A 24,181-nucleotide genomic window follows, 5' to 3' on the forward strand; every position below is an offset into this window, starting at 1 on the left:
ATTTGTTCTGCTACTGAGCCAGGACTGAAGGCCTTAATTGCTGATTTTCTGTGATTAAGACCTTCTCCCTGACTTTCTCAGAATCTAAATTGGACTGAATGCCCTTTTCACCCCTATGAGACTGACCTTTCTTGAAGTGTTTCCAGCCTATCTTGAGTTGTAGAGTTGTTTCAATCTGTTAGACTCTGTTCAGAGGCTTGGTTTCATGTGGTTTTTGAGGGAAACTGGGAGAACTCAAGCAGCTTCCTGACTTTACTCCACCATTTTGGCTCCATCCCCAGAAGCAGCCACTGTTCATTCTGTAGGTTTTCATAGCACTGATTTCTCCTGTCTCTCTTCCTCTCACCTGACCATTCCTATGTCTCTTTTGCTCATATATCATCCATGTCACTCATATTAATTATGGTCAAATTAAGACTATCCTAGGCTCTCATTTCTTTTCTCTATATATACTCCCTCTCAGTGACCTCATTAACTCTCATTGTTTCAAAAATGATCTCCATGCTAAATGATTTCCAAATCTATATATCCAGTCACAGGGTTAGTTTCACACCAGCTGATTGTTCCACATCTCCAACTGGATGTCCAAGAAGCCCCTCAAACTCAGAATGGATAAAACAGAACTCATTATCTCCTCTCTCACAAACTTACCTCCTCTCTTGAACTTCCCTATTACTCTTCTAGTAATTCCAGTTTATAACTTGGGAGCATCTCTACTGCCTTATTCTTAATCATTTTAGATATTTAAGAAGTTATTTCTAGCTCTACAACATTTGTCACAATGATCCCCTTTTCTCCCTTTACATGGCCACCATGTTAGTTCAAGGCCTTTTAAGGGAAAAATGAGGCTATTTCCTACAGACTCCCTCTTTTCTCCCCTTCTTCATCTCCTATCACTCAAATGCCTTTTGATAGTCACTCTTCCTTCACCCTTTTCTCACATGATAAAGTGGCCTTATTCCTTATCAGGCTAACCCATCCATCTGTTTAGATGATCTCCTTCCATCCTGTCTCTTCTAGCAAATTGTCCCCTCAGTTACTCCCACTCTCAACTTATTTTCAATACTGGCTTATCTCCTATCACTTACAAATATTACCATGTCTCTCCCATATTGAAAAAAGTCCTCACTTGATGCTTCCTTGCCTGCATTTTTCAAGTAAAAGTCCGCAAAAAGTCCCTTTACAATAGGTAACTCCACTTTGTCTACCCTTAGTCTCCTCTTACTCTCTTACAAACTGTCTCTGATTTTATCATTCCACGAAAACTTTAAAATTACTAATCATCTTTTAGTCACCAAATCCATGGCTTTTTCTCAAACTTTATTCTCCTGGACTTTTTAGTAGCTTTTAACAGTCTTGATCATTTTCTCTTCCTTGATACGCTTTTCTCTCTAGCATTTCAAGACAGTATGGTCTCTTCAATCTTTTCCTACCTATCTGACCTCTCTGTCTTCTCTGTTGGATTCTCTTGCAGATTATATTCTCTAAGTGTCCCTTAGGGTGCTACCATGGCTCCTCTTCTTTTCTCTGTACTACTTGATGATCTCATAAGGTTTCATAGATTTAATTACCATCTCTGTGTTGATGATTATCAGATCTATTGATCCTGCCCCCAAACTCTCTGCTGATCAATTACACATCTTCAAGTGCTATTTAGATGTCTCAAAGTAGATGTTCAATGGATATTTTAGACTCTATATATGAAAAAAGTGAATTAATTATCTTTCTCCCTAAACTCTCATCACCTCCTATGTTCACCTCCTTATTGTTCAAAGCAGCAATATCCTCCAGGTTCCTCAGACTCTTAGCGTAGGAGTCATTCTTGAGTCCTCACTATCTCTTACATTCAAACTATTTCTAAGTTGTGCAAAATTCTCCAGTTAGCCCCTTTCTCTCCTCTGCCACTGCCACTACTCTAATTCATGCCTTCATGCTTGAATTATTGCAAAATACTGCTGATAGCTCTGCCTTCCTGAAATATCTCCCCACTCCAATCCATCCTTCATGTATGCTCTGAAGTGGTTTTCCTAAAATACATTTCCATTCACTTCAACCCCATCCCTTCAATAAACTCCATTGGCTTCTCATTGTTTCCTGGATCAAATAAAAAAATACTCTTTGAGGCATTCAAAGTCCTTTATAATCTAATCTCCTCCTACCATTCCAGTCTTCTTACACCTTTCTCTGATGACATGGACTTTTCAATTCAGTGGCACTGGCTTCCCCATTGTTCCATAAACCAGACATTCCAACTTCCCAGAGTTCCTCCAAGCAACAATTCTGTCTGTCCCACATAGCTAGAATATTCTGTCTCCTCTTATCTTTCTAATTATTTCCTTGCCTCTCTTTAAGTAAAATCCTACCTTTTACAAAAACCTTCCCCAATTGCTTCTCTGTTAATTATGTATGTATGTGTGTAATAGATAAGCATATACCTTTCCTTTATTATTTTCTATTTTATCTATACATAGCTTGCTTTGTATACATTTGTCTCTCTCATGGAATTGTAAGCTTCTTGAGAACAGGAGCTATCTTTTGTCTTTTTTTTTTTTTTTTTTTTTTTTTTTTGGTAACCACAATACAGTACCTAGCATATATTATATGCTTAAAAATACTAACTTATTGAATCCATAGTTCACTTCAAAGTTCTCAAAGGATCTTCTATATGAAGCTTTCCTAATCCCCCTGTCAAATCACTGCTTTTTTATTTTGAATATTCTTATATATGTACATGTTGTCACCTCAAACTAAGCTGATGACTTCTTCAGGTAGGAGCCATTTTACTTTTTTGTATTCACATTGCCCAACATAGTGCCTAACAGAGAAGGCACTTAATAAATACTTGATTGATTGTTAGCTGAATACCCATTCACCTAGTCCCACAGTTCCTTCTCCAACCAAGATTTTACCCAGCATCAGGAAAGAATTGATCTTTTGTGTCCAGGTAATGAGTATATAGCAATTCTGTGGCTTTCTATACTCTTTTGAAAATAACAATAAATGAATAAATTTAATTAATGTGTGTGTATATATGTATATGTATATGAGGAGTGTTAAAAATGTGAGGTCCTTGAGAGAAGAAACTGTCTTTTTCCTCTGATTGTGTTCTTAGCACTTAGCAATGATTGGCACATAGCAAGCACTTAATGGATGTTTATAGATTTATTGATTGAATCACTGTAATACCAGAAGAAAACCTGAGATTATATGGCAGGGTTTGCTCTCACACTATATTCTCTTAAACTTGTGAGTACAGTGGTTTAAAGCTTACATGTAGTGGAAGGAAAATTAAGTAGATGTCATTTTTCCTCCCTCCAATCCCTCCTTCTGGGAAATTTAGCAACTAGAAGTTAATCATCTGGGGCCCTCACTCCAGAGACATCTTGAATGTTGTCTATCTGTTCACATCCTTGATACAGACACTTTGCTATTTCTTTTGAGCAAAAAATAATGGAAGAAATGTGTTTTACCTCTTTAGAGACTATCAGTGCCTCAACCAAGTGATGGCAAAGGACCAAAACTACTCTACTATTTATTGGAACAGATTTAGAAAATATAGTAGTTTCAACTGGGCAGGTGGTAAATAGTCAATTATACTGAGTGTTTTGTCAAGTTCTCTTGGCATCCATAATGCTCATTTAAAAGTCTACATTTTCAGGGATAATCTTCAGGACTAATTTTTCTTTTAATTTAGGTAATCTACCTTTTCAAGATCCCTAGAAAATAACACAAAAATACAGAATAATAATCTATCCATTAAATACAATAAGAATTAATTATGCCCTTACTATAGAAAGGTAAGTGGCATGTTGGATAGGATGCCAGGTCTAGAGTAAAGAAGAACTGAGTTCAAATATGCCCCCAGACACTTATTAATTATGCTCCTCTAGGCAAATCTTTATTTTATATGCCTTAGTTTCATCATATGTCTGCATATGGAGACAGAGGGAAATGGCAAGCCATTTTACTATCTTTGCCAAGAAAATTCCAAATGGGATCAGAAAGAGTGGTACATGACTGAAACCAATGAACAACAAATGTGTTAGGCATTATCCTAACCCTAAACATATAAAGACCAAAATGAAACAATACATATTGATGTGCTTATATTTTACCAAAGAGGCTATCACATGAAAAAAATTTATTCAAAAGATATTATGATACTGTATAATGCATACATGAAACTTGGACCACTACATTCACTAGGAACTACAGTATAAACAATGCAAATCAACTTGGTTTTTCTTTCTTACACAAATAGGATGATAGCATATCACTATGTTAATTATTCAACCAATAAGTAGTCTTTTTCTTGAATCATTCTCTCAAAATTACCTTGGTTCTCATTTTAAAGCTGATGCATGCACAGAATATTGTCTACTAAAGACTTCTGGGCCACAGAAAGCATTCAGTTTTAAAACACCTAGCTAGACCCCTCCCTTTATTCTACCATAGTACTCATCTTTGCTGAGTACTTCCTTGATGACCAGCTTTGAATTTAACAAAAGTGCCATGTGGATTACTGCTCAAAATGTCAATATTAAATATTTGGCATTTTACTATATCTGATATTTACTATATCTGCCCTCTCCTCTCTATAGTCACAATCCAAACACCTTCACAAGTGTCAGATACTCAAATCATTGTGACCATGTAGTATATTTAGCACAGTGAGATTGGAAGTCTAAATGTTAAGATTCCTGATGCTTTCTATCTTCAGTCATCTATGCATTTCCAATGTGCCTTCCCAGTTCTCTGGACATGGCCAAGAAACTTCCTGGATAATATGTTACCATAAAGGATCTGGAATGTACCTTGGACAAAGACTATGAAGAGAGCAAGAGAGGAAGTATTTCAATTAGAGAGGAAGCTCTTACCATTTACTCACCAACCACTCAGATTCTTAAAAGCATAGACCTACTTTTTTCATTTATAAGGAAGTAGTAATTCTGATATCTTTAGAAGCTGTGATTAAGATAATAAAGCTCAGCATCCCCTGAAGTTTACTCAGTATTGTCCTTCCAACTAGCCTTAGATCCTCAAGAAATAGACCTGATACTTTCTGAAGCCAAACAATTCTATTGTAATTTTGTATATCAATACATTCTAATGTCCTTGTCAACAACTTATAGTACCAAGGATTATGAGTTCATACACTTATAAGTAAGGGAGACTCCTAAAGATCAACTTCTCTATTCTCTCATTTTATAGATAAGGAAATTGAGGTACAACAAAGTTAAATAGTATGCTTAAGATCACATGATGATTAAGTAATAAAGATGAGATTTGAACCTAGGTTCTCTGACTGCAGAACAAGTGCTCTTCCTCCAAAACCATGCTTCCTCTCTTTGGGTGACTGGCTCTAAAAAGTACTTTGTAGAATCCTTAAACAAGACTTTAAAAAAACTATAAAAGTAAAGTATACTGCCATTAATGGAAATGACATTCCTTTTACTATGACTGATAAGATGTAGTTGGCCATGACATGCCATTCAAACAAACAATAATTTTTCAAACTGTGCTCTCAATAAAGCCCCTAACCTATACTCCCTCCAGGAAAAGATCTCAGGTGCTTTTGAAGAGGTACTTGTATTACAAATGTTGCTGCTTAGATCCTATCAGATTAATTTATGCACTAGTCACATTGCAACTCTTTTGATATCTATACTTGTTCATGTACTTAACCTGGTAGATCTCAGATGCATACTTGACATTCATGCCAATAGTAGTCATTATTTTATTCTCTGGAGAGATTACATTACCAAAGACTGTTCTTAGGACTCTGCAAAATATAACCCTTCTCTGGACAAAAATACATCCAATCTGTTTAGCACAAGATATAAGCATGATCGGTTAACATTCCTTCCTACTAAGGAAAATATTATCAAGTTTAGTCTTTTATCATTGATCTTATATTTCTGTTTCAATACCATTAACCCATTCACCTTCTTTCTGATTAAGCTACAAGCTCCTAAAGAGCAGGCAAGACATACATCCCTACATAGTATCATAACATAAGATATTGTGCATAAAAATTACTAAATAAATAATTGATAAATTAACCTCATCTATGTAATTTATGTGTTCCCACATAACAGAGCCATAACCTAAGACTAACTTCTGATCAAACAGAAAGAATATAAAATAGCTTCTTATTTCAAAACAAAATACAATATATTGCATCAGTTTTAATTTCTACTTGTCTCTGTTTCCAGTTCAAGTTTCCAGTCCTAAGTTTCCAGTTCAAGCTCTGCCTGTCTCTGGAATCTTGATCCTTTTAGGACCATTCGTTGAAATTTACTACTGACTATGATAAATTATGAGTCAGAGAGTTTTCCAGAAAAAAAAATAAAAACATGGTAGAACATAGATATGGGAATAGACTGCCTTCACTGGTTTCTTTTTACTTAGTTTCTAACTTTCCTACTCAGAATGAGAGATTTAGACTGATAGTTTCAAAGCATCCCTTTCTCCTCTTTCCAATATTAATTTTGACTCTCCCATTTATGGTTTCTTACCATCTTTCTTTGCAAAACCATTACCTACAATACCTGCAGTAAAAAAAAAAAAAAAAAAAAGTATGAGCTAAAGCACATACATTCAAAAAGATAGGGGAAAAAAGAAAGACAAAGGAAAATTATAATCTCATCATATCCCAAATAAAATAAAGGTGAAATAATTATTCTGGAAATTATGTTTTGCTAAAGCATGATTGAGAGAAAAGGAGAAGAAAATATCTGTTGAAATTTGGTACAGTAATGAAACAAGAAAAACAGGCATCTCATTTTCACGAGCATCCTAAAGTTCACTAGGCATAAAATCATACAGTTAAATTACAGAATACCAACACTTTAAGTCATGCATACATACATATAAACAAGATGTTTAAAAAATAAATGTAATCGTATTTTAAACAGCCAACGTTCCTCTCCAGAACCAATTTAACAATTTAGTCCTTAAAGCCCTGGCACAGTTCCTGTAAAAATATAACCAATTTGAGATTCAACCAGTCGCATCCCAACAAACTAAAGGACTACATTCACAAATACATTAATCCACCAAAAGCAGTTATAAATGGAAACATTCCTTTGGCCCTTTTGGCTATTCCTAAATTTCACAGAATGAACATACCCCACATAGTATAAAAAGTTCATATAAACAGTATAAAATAACCCAGTTTATTTTGGAGGTTTACTTTTACCAATTTCTTTTAAATTGATTTACAAAAAAGCCCCAAATTTATTGCTTAAATCCTCAACTTTCACCTTTTCTCAGCAGCAGAAGCATGCCCTTTGATATTTCCAAATGATGGCAATTCTTTATTATATTCTAGTTTTCTCTTGGTAGATTAAAGATAGGTTGTGAGAATTCAAAGATGAGTAAGGACTACAGACAGTTCAGATGGATCATAGCATTAAACTATTCTAAGTAATAATAATTAAATGAATTGACCTAGATATAAGAAAATGAATTTGGGAATATTTGTTAAAAACAGATTATTGAACCAATGTACCATAATAGCCCTCTTATAATCTTTAAGATCTATTGAAGAAAAACGCATTTGGATTGCTTTGAAAATGTACCTTATTGACCTGACAGACCACAATGGCTCCAAAGAGAACATTAGTATCTATCTTGAAAGCAAATATTTATGTTTTAAAACATTATTGACATTTTTTCATGAAGTGTCTCTAAATCATAACATAGATGCTGCTTGAGGAGCTTTTCCAATTATACTTTTCCTTTAATTCCTAAAAGGCAATGTAACCATATCCCAAAATAGACTAATTCCTTACCAAAACACATTTGCCCTTTGCATTTCCTTATTATTGTATCATGTTTCAAATTACTAAAATACAAAAATGGATGCTAAACCAGAAAATCTTTTCTTTTTGGTAGAAAATATAAAATTAATCACAAATTCACTTCCACTGAAGATTTGGGTTTTATGAACACATCCTTTTTTCTGCTACTAGTTGGCTGAGGGTGTAGGTTCAAGATACTGAAAACATTTCTGGTTTCTTAACAATGGACTCTAGCGTATAAAGTATTTGGGAATCCATCTACCAAAGAATAGTCAGGAATTATATGAGAAAAATTACAAAACACTTGCCACAAAAATAAAGTCAGATTTAAATAATTGGAAAGACATTCAGTGCTCTTGGATAGGCCGAGCGAATATAATAAAGATGACAATACTCCCCAAACTAATCTATTTATTTAGTGCTATACCAATCTGACTCCCAAGAAACTATTTTAATGACCTAGAAAAAATAACAATAAAATTCATATGGAAGAATAAAAGGTCGAGAATTGCAAGGGAACTAATGAAAAAAAAGTCAGAGGAAGGTGGTCTAAGTGTACTTGATCTAAAGCTATATTATATAGCAGCAGTCACCAAAACCATTTGGTATTGGCTAAGAAATAGAACGGTAGATCAGTGGAACAGATTAGACACAAAGGACAAAAAAGGGTACATCTATAGCAATCTAATCTTTGACAAACTCAAAGATACCAACATTAGGGATAAAAATTCATTATTTGGAAAAAACTGTTGGGAAAACTGGAAATTAGTATGGCAGAAATTAGATATGGATCCATACTTAACACCATATACCAAGATAAGATCAAAATGGGTCCATGATTTAGGCATAAGGAATGAGATAATAAATAGATTAGAGAAACAGAAAATAGTCTACCTCTCAGACCTGTGGAGGAGGAAGGAATTTATGACCAGAGGAGAACTAGAGATCATTATTGATCACAAAATAGAAGATTTTGATTACATCAAACTAAAAAGTTTCTGTACAAACAATACTAATGCAAACAAGATTAGAAGAGAAGTAACAAATTGGGAAAATATTTTTAAAGTTAAAGGTTCGGACAAAGAGAACTGACCCTAATTTATAAGAAATCAAACCATTATCCAATTGATAAATGGTCATAGGATATGAACAGACAATTCTCAGATGATGAAATTGAAACTATATCCACTCATATGAAAGAGTGTTCCAAATCACTATTGATCAGTGAAATGCAAATTAAGACAACTCTGAGATATCATTACACACCTATCAGATTGGCTAAGATGACAGGAACAAATAATGATGAATGTTGGAGGGGATGTGGGAAAACTGGGACACTGATGCATTGTTGGTGGAGTTGTGAAAGAATCCAGCCATTCTGGAGAGCAATTTGGAACTATGCCCAAAAAGTTATCAAACTGTGCATACCTTTTGACCCAGCATTGCTGTTATTGGGCTTATATTCCAAAGAAATACTAAAGAGCAGAAAGGGACCTGTATGTGCCAAAATGTTTGTGGCAGCCCTTTTCATAGTGGCTAGAAAGTGGAAGATGAATGGATGTCCATCAATTGGAGAATGGTTGGGTAAATTATGGTATATGAAGATTATGGAACACTATTGCTCTGTAAAAAATGACCAGCAGGAAGAATACAGAGAGGCTTGGAGAGACTTACATCAACTGATGCTGAGTGAAATGAATAGAACCAGAAGATCGCTATACAGTTCAATGCTGTATGAAGATATATTCTGATGGAAGTGGATATCTTCAACATAAAGAAGATCCAACTCACTTCCAGTTGATTAATGATGGACAGAAATAACTACACCCAGAGAAGGAACACTGGGAAGTGAATGTAAATTGTTAGCACTACTGTCTATCTACCTAGGTTACTTATACCTTTGGAATCTAATACTTAATGTGCAACAAGAAAATGGTATTTACACACATATGATGTATCTAGGTTTATTGTAACACATGTAAAATGTATGGGATTGCCTGTCATCGGGGGGAAGAACTGGAGGGAGGGGGGGATAATTTGGAAAAATGAATACAAGGGATAATATTTTTAAAAAATTACTCATGCATATATACTGTGAAAAAAAATCTAAATTAAAAAAAAAATGGACTCTAGCCCTGGATAAAGTCAATCAATATGAACTTGTTTCATTGATCATTATTCATCAACTCTTAACATATGGATGCAAAACATTAACAGCTCAATAGGAAGCTATTCCACCTTACAGGCCCCTAGATAAACATGAAAATTACCCATTCTCATATCCCATATTTCAAAGTCTGTTAGAGATTTTGAACATTCACTGAAATAATACATTTGATATAGCTATAAATAGATTTGTATATGTATGTGTGTGTGTGTATATATACATACTATATATTTAGGGAGGGGTGTGTAATCATTTTAAAGCTAACATTAAAAGAAAGCTTTTTTTAACCTAATTTGATCTTCACAACAACTTTCTGAAGTGTGTAATACAGATATAATGATACCCATTTTACAGATGAGAAAAGTGAGGCACAGAGAAGCTAAATGACTTGTACATAATGATAAAATCAGAGGTAGGATTGAAATCCAGATATTTATTTATTCCAAGTCCACTTTTTAAAATTAATTTTATAATTATAACATTTTTTGACAGTACATATGCATAGGTAATTTTTTACAACATTATCCCTTGTACTCTCTTCTGTTCCGAATTTTTCCCCTCCTTCCCTACACACCCTCCCCTAGATGGCAGGCATTCCCATACATATTAAATATGCTATAGTATATCCTAGGTACAATATATATGTGCAGAACTGAATTTTGTTGTTGTTGTTGTTGCAAAGGAAGAATTGGGTTCGGAAGGTAAAAATAATCTGGGGAGAAAAATAAAAAATGCTAACAGTTTACACTCATTTCCCAGTGTTCCTTTTCTGGGTGTAGCTGATTCTGTCCATCATTGATCAATTGGAATTGGATTAGCTCTTCTCTATGTTGAAGATATCCACTTCCATCAGAATACATCCTCATACAGTATCATTGTTGAAGTGTATAATGATCTCCTAGTTCTGCTCGTTTCACTCAGCATCAGTTGATGTAAGTTTCTCCAAGCCTCTCTGTATTCCTCCTGTTGGTCATTTCTTACAGAACAATAATATTCCATAACATTCATATACCATAATTTACCCAACCATTTTCCAATTGATGGGCATCCATTCATTTTCCAGTTTCTAGCCACTACAAAAAGGGCTGCCACAAACATTTTGGCACATACAGGTCCCTTTCCCTTTTTTAGTATCTCCTTGGTATATAAGCCCAGTAGTAGCACGGCTGGATCAAAGGGTATGCACAGTTTGATAACTTTTTGGGCATAATTCCAGATTGCTCTCCAGAATGGTTGGATTTTTTCACAACTCCACCAACAATGCATCAGTGTCCCAGATTTTCCACATCCCTTCCAACATTCATCATTATTTATTCCTGTCATCTTAGCCAATCTGACAGGTGTGTAGTGGTATCTCAGAGTTGTCTTAATTTGCATTTCTCTGATCAATAGTGATTTGGAACACTCTTACATATGAGTGGAAATAGTTTCAATTTGATCATCTGAAAATTGTCTGTTCATATCCTTTGACCATTTATCAATTGGAGAATGGCTTGATTTCTTATAAATTTAAGTCAATTCTCTGTATATTTTGGAGATGAGGCCTTTATCAGAACCTTTAACTGTAAAAATGTTTTCCCAATTTGTTTCTTTCCTTCTAATCTTGCTTGCATTAGTTTTGTTAGTACAAAAGTTTTTTAATTTGGTGTAATCAAAATTTTCTATTTTGTGATCACTAATGATCTCTAGTTCTCCTTTGTTCACAAATTCCTTCCTCCTCAAGTCTGAGAGGTAAACTATCCTATGTTCCTCTAATTTATTTATGATCTCGTTCTTTATGTCTAAATCATGGACCCATTTTGATCTTATCTTAGTATGTGGTATTAAATGTGGGTCCATGCCTAGTTTCTGCCTTACTAATTTCCAGTTTTCCCAAAAGTTTTTGTCAAATAATGAATTCTTATCCCAGAAGTTGGGATCTTTGGGTTTGTCAAACACTAGATTGCTATTTTTATTCACTATCTTGCCCTGTGAACCTAACCTATTCTACTGATCAACTAGTCTATTTCTTAGCCAATACCAAATGGTTTTGGTGACTATTGCTTTATAATATAGTTCTAGATCAGGTACAACTAGGCTACCTTCATTTGATTTTTTTTTTCATTACTTCTCTTGAAATTCTCGACCTTTTGTTCTTCCATATGAATTTTTGTTGTTATTTTTTCTAGGTCATTAAAATAGTTTCTTGGGACTCTGATTGGTATAGCACTAAATAAATAGATTAGTTTAGGGAGTATTGTCATCTTGATTATATTCGCTCAGCCTATCAAAGAGCACTTAATGTCTTTCCAATTATTTAAATCTGACTTTATTTTTATGGCAAGTGTTCTGTAATTTTGCTCATATAATTCCTGACTTTCCTTTGGTAGATATATTCCCAAATATTTTATACTATCAGTTTGGTTCTTCAGATATTGGGTTTTTACTAAGTGCTAAGTCGGTACTTGACAATTTTCTAGTTCCGGCCTTTCCTGGTAGTTTGACTTGTGAATTCCTGCAGAGAGCTGCCTCAAGTATGTCTAGAGCAAAGACTCTCTATTTCTGGAATGCTGCCCTCTTTATCCTCCCAGAGAATGGGTGTGGGATAATGCAAGGGCTTCTGGGAAGAACCACTTCAACCAATGAACTTGCTCCTCCCAAGCATGCAAGCTCTTCCCCAAGAATTCACAAGTCAAACTACCAGGAAAGGCTGGAACTAGAAAATTGTCAAGTACCGACTTGGCACTTAGTAAAAACCCAATACCTCATTATCTCATTAGCACTTAGTAAGAACCTAACAACTATCGTCCATTATTTTGAATGGAATTTCTCTCTGTAACTCTTATTGTTGGATTGTGTTGGTAATGTATAAAAATGCTGAGGATTTATGTGGATTTATTTTGTATCTTGCAACTTTGCTAAAGTTCTGAATTATTTCTAATAACTTTTTAGCAGAGTCTTTGGGTATACTATCTAAGTATACCATCATGTCATCTGCAAAGAGTGATAGTTTGATTTCCTCAGTACCTACTCTAATTCCTTGAATCTCTTTCTTGGCTCTTATTGCTCAGGCTAGCATTTTAGTACAATATTGAATAGTAATGGTGATAGTGGGCAACCTTGTTTCACTCCTGATCTTACTGGGAAAGGTTCTAGTTTATCGCCATTATGATGTTTACTGACAGTTTTAAATATAGGCTCCTAATTATTTTAAGGAATAGTCCATTTATTCCTATACTCTCAAGTGTTTTCAGTTGGAATGGATGTTGGATTTTATCAAATGCTTTTTTTTGCATCTATTGAGATGATAATATGTTTTTTGTTAATTTGGTTATTGATATAGTTGATTATGCTAATAATTTTCCTAATATTGAACCAGCCCTGCAGTCCTGGTATAAATCCTACTTGGTCATAGTGTATTATCCTGGGGATGATTTTCTGAAGTTTTTTTGCTAATATCTTATTTAAGATTTTAGGATCAATATTCATTAAGGAGATTGGTCTATAATTTTCTTTCTCTTTTTTCAGCCTACCTGGTTTAGGTATCAGTACCATGTCTGTGTCATAAAAGGAATAAGACTCCTTCAATTCCTATTTTTTCAAATAGTTTATATAGCATTGGAGTTAGTTGTTCTTTAAATATTTAATAGAATTCACATGTAAATCCCTCTGTTCCTGGGATTTTTTCGTTGGGAGTTGGTTAATAGATTGTTCTATTTCCTTTTCTGAAATGGGACTATTTAGACTATTTACTTCTTCCTCTGTTAATCTGGGCAAGCTATATTTTTGAAGGTATTCTTCCATCTCATTTAAGTTATTGAATTTATTGGCATAAAGTTGAGCAAAGTAGCTCCTAACTATTATTCTAATTTCCTCTTCATTAGTGGTGAGTTCTCCCTTTTCATTTCTTTTTCTCTCTCTTTTTTTTTTTTCCCCACTGAGGCTGGGGTTAAGTGACTTGCCCAAGGTCACACAGCTAGGAAGTGTTAAGTGTTTGAGACCAGATTTGAACTCCGGTCCTCCTGAATTCAAGGCTGGTGCTCTATCTACTGCGCCACCTAGCTGCCCCCTCCCTTTTCATTTTTAAGACTAACTATTTGCTTTTCCTCTTTCCTTTTTTTAATCAGATTTACTAAGAGTTTGTCTATTTTATTGGTTTTTTCATAGAACCAACTCTTAGTTTTATTAATTAATAGTTTTTTTACTTTCGCTTTTATTAATCTCACCTTTTATTTTTAGAATTTCAAGTTTCATGTTTGTCTGGGGGTTTTTAATTTGTTCCTTTTCTAGCATTTTTAGTTGTAAGCCCAATTTGTTGACCTTCTCTTTCTCTATTTTATGCAAGTAGGCCTCTACAGATATAAAACTTCTCCTTATTACTGCTTTGGCTGTATCCCACACATTTTGGTATGATGTCTCATTATTGTCATTTTCTTGGGGGAAGTCATTAATTATATCCATGATTTGGTGTTTTACCCAATCATTCTTTAGTATAAGATTATTTGGTTTCCAATTAGTTTTTGGTCTATTTTCCCCTGGCTTTTTATTAAATGTAATTTTGATTGCATTGTGGTCTGAAAAGGATGCATTTACTATTTCTGCCTTACTGCATTTGGTTTTGAGGTTTTTATGCCCTAGTATATGATCAATTTTTGTATAGGTTCCATGAACTGCTGAGAAGAAAGTATACTCCTTTCTGTCTCCCTTTAGCTTTCGCCAGAGATCTGTCATATCAAACTTTTCTAGTATTCTATTTACCTCTTTGACTTCTTTCTTATTTATTTTGTGGTTTGATTTATCTAATTCTGAGAGTGCAAGGTTGAGATCTCCCACTATTATAGTTTTGCTGTCTATTTCTTTTTGCAGCTCTCTTAATTTCTCTTTTAAGAATTTAGATGCTTGGCCACTTGGTGTGTACATGTTTAATACTGATACAGCTTCATTATCTATGCTACCCTTTAGCAGGATATAATGCCCTTCCTTATCTCTTTTAATTAGATCAATTTTTGTTTTTGCTTGATCTGAGATGAGGATGGCTACTCCTGCTTTTTTGGCTTCACCTGAAACATAGTAGATTCTGCTCCACCCTTTTACTTTTATTCTGAATGTATTACCCTGTTTCAGGTGTGTTTCCTGTAAACAACATATAGTAGGATTCTGACTTTTAATCCAGTCTGTTAACTGCTTCCTCTTCATGAGGGAGTTTACCCCATTCACATTTATGGTTAAAATGACTAATTCTATATTGCTTGCCATCCTGTTAACCCCTGCTTATGCTTTTCTCCTTTCCTTCCCTCTTATCCCGCTACCCAGTATTAAACTTGTGAACACCACTTGCTTTTCACAGCCCTCCCTTTTTAGTATTCCACCCCCAGCTTAAAGTTCCTCTTCCTATTTTACCCCTTTTTCTCACAATATCTGTATTCCCTTCCACTTAGCTTACTCCTTCCCTCTCACTTTTCAATGAAGTGGAAGATGTTTCACAATAAATCGAATATGTCTATTGATATACACTATGTTCATCTCCCTCCTTTCTTTCTCTCAGATATAATAGATTACCTTTGCCCCTTCATGTGATGTAGTACCACCACTTTACCCTTTTTTATGATATAATTTCCTTTCCACCTCTAGTTTCTAGGACAAATTATACATGTGTTCTTTACATATCTTTGTGGCAGAAATGTAGTTCTCAAGATTTCTTTTTACCTTTTTAGAAATCTCTTGAGTTCTGTATTTGAAGATCAAACATTTTGTGTAGATCTGGTTTTTTCATCAAGAATAAATGGAATTCATTTATTTCGTTAAATGTCTATCTTCTTCCCTGAAAAACAATGCTCATTTTTGCTGAGTAAGTTATTCTTGGCTACATACCAAGTTCCTTAGTCTTTCAAAATATCATATTCCAAGCCCTTCATTCTTTTAATGTGGACACTGCTAGATTCTGGGTTATCCTTAATTTGGCTCCTCCATATCTGAATTGCTTTTTTCTAGCAGCTTCCAATATTTTTTCCTTCGTCTAATGGTTCTTGGTCTTGGCCACTATATTTCTTGGCGTTTTGATTTTAGGATCCCTTTCAGTAGGTGACCAATGAATTTTTTCGATGTCTATTTTACCCTCTGTTTCCAATATGTCTGGGCAGTTCTCTTTATAATTTCCTGGAAAATAGTGTCCAGGCTCTTTTTTTCCTCACATTTCAGGGAATCCAATTATTCTCAAATTGTCTCTCCTGGATCTGTTTTTCAGGTCTGTTGTTTTTCCAATAAGGTATTTTGCTGGAACTCTGTCTTCCCAGAAATAAGCCAGAGTCAGGATCACTAAACGTCTTTATTCTTGATCTTTTATGGTCAAGGTCAGGGGGTTAGGTCTAGCAATTTCACATACACCTTCCTCCCTCAAACGCCATGAGAGACTGACTAAGTGTCTTCTCTCTACTATTGCCTGCTCTTGAGGATTAAAGGTATGCCTGTGTTATGTAAAATCTTATACTGTGCACAAAAGTGTGCAAAATGTTTAGATGTATATGCAGGTCCATTGTCTGTTTTTATTGCTTGTGGCACACTCATAATTGCAAATGCTTGTATAAGGAATTCAGTGACCACTCGGGTTGTCTCTTTTGCTGCTGGCATTGCAAATGTGAATCCTGAAAAGGTGTCTACCACAACATGGATAAAAGATAGACGACCAAAAGATTTATAATGGGTCACATCCATTTGCCAAATTTCATTAGGTCTCAAACCATGAGGGTTCTTCCCTGGAGGGAGTGTAGGAGCATGGAAAGGAACGCAAGCTGTACAGGCTATACTATACTATGCTCCTAGCTTCTTCTCTTGTTATTCCAAATTGTAAATGTAAAGCTTGGGCAGCCTGATGGTATTTAGAATGAGATTCTTGTGCTTCTTGAAATAAAGGAGTATTGGCCCACAGGGTTAGAAGGCTATCTGCCTTTGAATTACCATCAAAAATAGGACCTGGAAGTCCACTATGGGAGTGGATATGCAAAATATAAATCTTACCTGGATGCTTTCTCACTTGCTCTTGAAGTTCCTTAAAGAGCTGATATATATTGGAGGCTACAAATTTTATTTAGGCTGTGGCAATTCTTTGTACCACACCTACTGAATAGGCCAAATCAGATATTATATTTATGTCTCCCAGATAATAAGCAAGAGCTAGAATGATTGCATACAATTCATTCTGCTGAGTGGACTGAAAAGGAGTTCTGATTACTCTTTATAGTTAAATCACAAGAGTATACAGTGCAAATATTATGTTTGGATGCATCTATAAAGATAGTTGGTCCTTTAAGAGGAACTTTAGAAACCTTTTCTTCAAGAATCCATCGCCAATTATGTAACAGTCTGGTAATCTTTAATGGAGACCCGTGTGTAAAATTTGGAGCCATGGCTAATAAAATTTGCCACTCTGGGATGGCTTCACAGAACACATTAACTTGTGCATTAGTATAAAAAGTATATATCTTGTCAGGTCTTATCCCAGATAATTGTACTGCTCATTTAATGGCCTTTAATAGAATTCTAGCCACAAGCACTGGGTAAGGAACAAGGCTTTGTTCTGGTTGTTCCGAGAGGTTCACCCACTCTATCACACTGTCTCCTTGATGAAAGACTGCTGTGGGTGCCTCTTGTGTAGCAAAAACTGATATTTCCAAGGGTTTTTGCATGACTCTTTCAACCACATTGGAAAAAGCCCATTAAACTTGTCTCAAAGCCTCTTGAGCTTCTTTTGTAAGCTGGCATGGTGAATTTAAAGCACTGTCTCCCCTTAAAATGTCATATAATGGTTGCAATTGACAGGTAGTCAAGCCTAGCACAGGAAGCATCCATTGGATATCTCCTATCAGTTTCTGGAAGTCCTTTAAGGTGTTTAGCTTCTCTGTTCTTAAGGAGAGTTTTTGTACTGTAAGCACCTTAGGGTATATTTCAGATCCTAAATATTGAAAAGGAGCATGTCTTTGAATCTTTTCTGAAGCTATGTGCAATTTATAATTCCTTAGTGTTTCTATGGTTTTTTGTAGACATGCTTCTAACATTTGTTCCTCACGTGCACATCCTAATATATCTTTTTTTTTTTTTTTTAATTTTTTTTTATTATATATATATATATGTTTTATAATATTATCCCTTGTATTCATTTTTCCAAATTACCCCCCCTCCCTTATTCCCTCCCCCCGACGACAGGCAATACCATACATTTTACATGTGTTACAATATAGTCTAAGTACAATACATGTGTGTGAATATCATTTTCTTGTTGCACAATAAACATTAGAATCCGAAGGTACATGCAACCTGGGCAGACAGATATTAGTGCTAACAATTTTCATTCCCCTCCCAGTGTTTCTTCTCTGGGTGTATCTACCTCTGTCCATCATTGATCAACTGGAAGTGAGTTGGATCTTCTTTATGTTGAAGATTTCCACTTCCATCAGAATACATCCTCATACAGTATTGTTGTTGAAGTATACAGTGATCTTCTGGTTCTGCTCATTTCACTCAGCATCAGTTGATTTAAGTCTCTCCAACCCTCTCTGTATTCCTCCTGCTGGTCATTTCTTACAGAGCAATAATATTCCATAACCTTCATATACCACAATTTACCCAACCATTCTCCAACTGATGGACATCCATTCATCTTCCAGTTTCTAGCTACAACAAAAAGAGCTGCCACAAACATTTTGGCACATATATGTCTCTTTCCGCTCTTTAGTATTTCTTTGGGATATAATCCCAGTAGTAGCGCTGCTGGGTCAAAGGGTATGCACAGTTTGATAACTTTTTGGGCATAATTCCAGATTGCTCTCCAGAATGGCTGGATTCTTTCACAACTCCACCAGCAATGTATTAGTGTCCCAATTTCCCCACATCCCCTCCAACATTTGTCATTATTTGTTCCTGTCATCTTAGCCAATCTGACAGGTGTGTAGTGGTATCTCAGAGTGGTCTTAATTTGCATTTCTCTGATCAGTAGTGATTTGGAACACTCTTTCATGTGAGTGGATATAGTTTCAATTTCTTCCTCTGAGAATTGTCTGTTCATATCCTTTGACCATTTATCAATTGGAGAATGGTTTGGTTTCTTATAAATTATGGTCAGTTCTCTATATATTTTGGAAATGAGACCTTTGTCAGAACCTTTGTTTTTAAAAATATTTTCCCAATTTGTTACTTCCCTTCTAATCTTGTTTGCATTAGTATTATTTGTACAGAAACTTTTTAGTTTGATGTAATCAAAATCTTCTATTTTGTGATCAATAATGATCTCTAGTTCTCCTCTGGTCATAAATTCCTTCCTCCTCCACAAGTCTGAGAGGTAGATTATCCTCTGTTCCTCTAATCTATTTATTATCTCCCTCTTTATGCCTAAATCATGGACCCATTTTGATCTTATCTTGGTATATGGTGTTAAGTGTGGATCCATATCTAATTTCTGCCATACTAATTTCCAGTTTTCCCAACAGTTTTTTCCGAATAATGAATTTTTATCCCTAATGTTGGAATCTTTGGGTTTGTCAAAGATTAGATTGCTATAGATGTACCCTTTTTTGTCCTTTGTATCTAATCTGTTCCACTGATCTACCGGTCTATTTCTTAGCCAATACCAAATGGTTTTGGTGACTGCTGCTATATAATATAGCTTTAGATCAGGTACACTTAGACCACCTTCCTCTGAGTTTTTTTTCATTAGTTCCCTTGCAATTCTTGACCTTTTATTCTTCCATATGAATTTTGTTGTTATTTTTTCTAGGTCATTAAAATAGTTTCTTGGGAGTCTGATTGGTATAGCACTAAATAAATAGATTAGTTTGGGGAGTATTGTCATCTTTATTATATTCGCTCGGCCTATCCAAGAGCACTGAATGTCTTTCCAATTATTTAAATCTGATTTTATTTTTGTGGCAAGTGTTTTGTAATTTTTCTCATATAATTCCTGACTTTTCTTTGGTAGATGGATTCCCAAATATTTTATACTATCAACATTTGTTTGGAATGGAATTTCTCTTTGTATCTCTTGCTGTTGCATTTTGTTAGTGATATATAAAAATGCAGAGGATTTATGTGGATTTATTTTGTATCCTGCCACTTTGCTGAAATTTTGAATTATTTCTAGTAGCTTTTTAGCAGAGTCTTTGGGGTTCTCTAAGTATACCATCATGTCATCTGCAAAAAGTGATAGTTTAATTTCCTCATTTCCTACTCTAATTCCTTGAATCTCTTTCTCGGCTCTTATTGCCGAGGCTAGCGTTTCTAGTACTATATTGAATAGTAATGGTGATAGTGGGCAACCTTGTTTCACTCCTGATCTTACTGGGAAAGGTTGCAGTTTATTTCTATTGCATATTATGCTTACTGACGGTCTTAAATATATACTCCTGATTATTCTAAGGAATAATCCATTTATTCCTATACTCTCAAGAGTTTTTAGTAGGAATGGATGTTGGATTTTGTCAAATGCTTTTTCTGCATCTATTGAGATGATCATATGGTTCTTATTAATTTGATTATTAATATGGTCAATTATATTAATAGTTTTCCTAATATTAAACCAGCCCTGCATTCCTGGAATAAATCCTACTTGATCATAGTGTATTATCTTGGAGATGATTTTCTGAAGTCTTTTTGCTAATATCTTATTTAAGATTTTAGCATCAATATTCATTAAGGAGATTGGTCTATAATTTTCTTTCTCAGTTTTCGATCTACCAGGTTTAGGTATCAGTACCATGTCTGTGTCATAAAAGGAATTTGGTAGGACTCCTTCATCCCCTATTTTTTCAAATAATTTATATAACATTGGGGCTAATTGTTCTTTAAATGTTTGGTAGAATTCACATGTGAATCCATCTGGCCCTGGGGATTTTTTCCTGGGGAGTTGATTAATAGCTTGTTCTATTTCTTTTTCTGAAATGGGACTATTTAAGCAATTTATCTCCTCCTCTGTTAATCTAGGGAGCCTATATTTTTGGAGGAAGTCATCCATTTCACTTAAGTTATCAAATTTATTGGCATAAAGTTGGGCAAAGTAACTCCTTATTATTTCTCTAATTTCCTCTTCATTGGTGGAAAGATCCCCCTTTTCATTTGTAAGACTATCAATTTGATTTTCCTCTTTCTTTTTTTTGATCAAATTTACCAAAGGTTTATCTATTTTATTGGCTTTTTCATAAAACCAACTCTTGGTTTTATTTATTAATTCAATAGTTTTTTTACTTTCAATTTTATTGATTTCTCCTTTTAATTTTTGTATTTCGAGTTTAATTTTTGGTTGGGGGTTTATAATTTGGTCTTTTTCTAGCCTTTTAAGTTGTAAGCCCAATTCGTTAATCTTCTCTTTCTCAATTTTCTTCAAATAAGCCTCTAAAGATATAAAATTTCCCCTTATTACCGCTTTAGCTGCATCCCAAAGATTTTGATATGATGTCTCATCATTATCATTATCTTGGGTGAAATTGTTAATTGTTTCTATAATTTGCTCTTTCACCCAGTCATTCTTTAAGATGAGATTATTCAGTTTCCAATTACTTTTTGGTCTATTTACCCCTAACTTTTTACTGAATGTAGCTTTTATTGCATTGTGATCTGAGAAGAAGGCATTTATTATTTCTGCCTTCCTACATTTAATTTTGAGATCTTTATGTCCTAGTATATGGTCAATTTTTGTATAGGATCCATGAACTGCTGAGAAGAAAGTATATTCCTTCCTATTGCCATTCAGTTTTCTCCAAAGGTCTATCATACCTAGTTTTTCTAATGTTCTATTTACTTTTTTAATTTCTTTCTTGTTTGTTTTGTGGTTTGATTTGTCTAAATCTGAGAGTGCAAGGTTGAGATCTCCCACTATTATAGTTTTACTGTCTATTTCTTCTTGCAGTTCTCTTAACTTTTCCTTTAGAAAGTTAGATGCTATACCACTTGGTGCATATATGTTTAGTATTGATATGGCTTCATTATTTATGCTACCTTTCAGCAGGATATAGTTTCCTTCCTTATCTTTTTTAACGAGATCTACTTCTGCTTTTGCTTGATCTGAGATAAGGATAGCTACCCCTGCTTTTTTGGCTTTACCTGAAGCATAATAGGCTCTGTTCCAACCTTTTACCTTTACTCTGTATGTATCTCCCTGCTTTAAGTGTGTTTCCTGTAGGCAACATATTGTAGGGTTCTGCTTTTTGATCCAATCTACTATCCGTCTCCGTTTGATGGGATCGTTCATCCCATTTACATTTACAGTTAAAATTACTAATTCTGTATTTCCTGCCATCGTATTATCCCCAGATTATGCTTTTTTCCCTTGACCCCCCTGATCCCCCTCCCCGATATTTAATTTACAGACCCCCCTTGTGACGTGCAACCCTCCCTCTTTTTTTTTTTTTTTTTTTTAGGATCCCTCCCCCCTCCCTCCAAGTCCCTTCACTTATTCCCCTTTTCCTTTTCCCTTTTCCTCTCCCCCCTTTTAATGAGGTGAGAGAAAATTCTCTGAAAAACAAATATGTTAATTATTTACTCTTTGAGCCTCTTCTGATGAGAGTAAGATTCACACAATGATTCTCCCCCTCACTAAGTTCCCTCAGATATGGTGTATTTTCTATGTCTCTTCCTGGGATGTAGTTTCCCTCTTTTTATCACTCCTTCCCCTTTTTCTGAACCGACCTCCTTCCCTTTACTACACCCCCCTTTTTTTCTTTTATATCAGTAAAATCAAATTATCCTTGAGTATTTTTTATATACCCACAACAAAGTTACAGTTCTCAAGGGTTCTGTGTACCTTTTTCTGTTTCTCTTCAGTCTTGTGGATGTAGATCAAATTTTTTGTTTAAGTCTGGTTTTTTTCTTAGAAACATATAGAATTCCTCTGTTTCATTGAATGACCATCTTCTTCCGTGGAAAAAGATGCTAAACTTAGCTGGGTAGTTCATTCTTGGTTGCAGTCCTTGATCTTTTGCCTTACGGAATATCAGGTTCCAGGCCCTTCTATCTTTTAATGTGGAGGCAGCCAGATCTTGGGTGACCCTTATTGTGGCACCTTGGTATTTAAATTGTTTTTTTCTAGCTGCTTGCAGGATTTTCTCCTTTGTGTGGTAATTCTGCAGCTTAGCCACAATATTCCGTGGTGTTCTTTTTTTAGGGTCTATTTCAGAAGGAGTTCGATGAATTCTTTCCACATCTACTTTCCCTTCTGTTTCTATTATCTCTGGACAGTTCTCTTTGATAATTTCCTGTAAAATAGAATCTAGGCTCTTTTTTTGGTCATAGTTTTCTGGAAGTCCAATAATCCGCAGATTATCTCTCCTAGATCTATTTTCCAGGTCTATAGATTTTCCCAGTAAGTATTTGACGTTGTTCTCCAGCTTCTCATTTTTTTTGTTTTGTTTGACTGATTCTTGGGTTCTCTGTGAATCATTCATTTCTATTTGTTCCATCCTGACTTTTAAGGAGTTATTTTCTTCTTTCACAGTTTTTAGTTCTTTTTGTAAATGCCCAATTTCGTTTTTAAATGAATTATTTTGCTCTATTGAGTTTTTTTCCATTTCCCTAATTTTTTTTTTTTTGAGAATTATTTTCTTTTTCCAATTCAGAAATTCTATTTTCTTGAGACTTTTTTATCTTTTCCAATTCAGAAATCCTACTTTCCTGTGTTTTTTTAACCTTTTCTAATTCACTAATTTTGTTTCCCTGCATCTCCTGTGAATTCTTTATTTTTTCCAACTCCAATTTCAGGACGTTGTTACTCTCTATCATAACTTCTCTTTCCTTTCCCCATTTTTCTTCGATCTCCCTCAATTTCTTAAGAGCTTCTTCTAGGAGAGAGTTATGTGATGGGGGGCAGGAATCGTTCCCCTTTAGGTTGTTATCTTCTGAATCTTTGCTGTTAACTTCCTCGGGGTTGGGTACCCGCTCTTTCTCTGTATAGAAGGAATCTATAGTTTTTCTAGCTTTTTTGCTCATACTTAAAAAATGTTTTGGGGCCTGTCCCTGGGGTAGGAAATTATTTACTTCTTTACCAGCTTCCTCCCAGACCGGATGGATGCAGCGGCCCCTGCGCCCGCGCTAAGAGAGAGCTCTGGGAGAGAGTTCCCCACCCCCTCCCTGGAAGTGCCTCAGAGGTGATTAGCACTGCTGTGCTTTGAGGGCGTAGAATAGTGAAGACAGCAAGAAGCTCAGCCTATGTGTCCGGGTGGGGAGTGGATGTCTGCAGCAGGTGACGTGAGAA

Source organism: Sminthopsis crassicaudata, chromosome 4 (assembly GCF_048593235.1).
Source record: "Sminthopsis crassicaudata isolate SCR6 chromosome 4, ASM4859323v1, whole genome shotgun sequence".
NCBI classification, from domain to species: domain Eukaryota; kingdom Metazoa; phylum Chordata; class Mammalia; order Dasyuromorphia; family Dasyuridae; genus Sminthopsis; species Sminthopsis crassicaudata.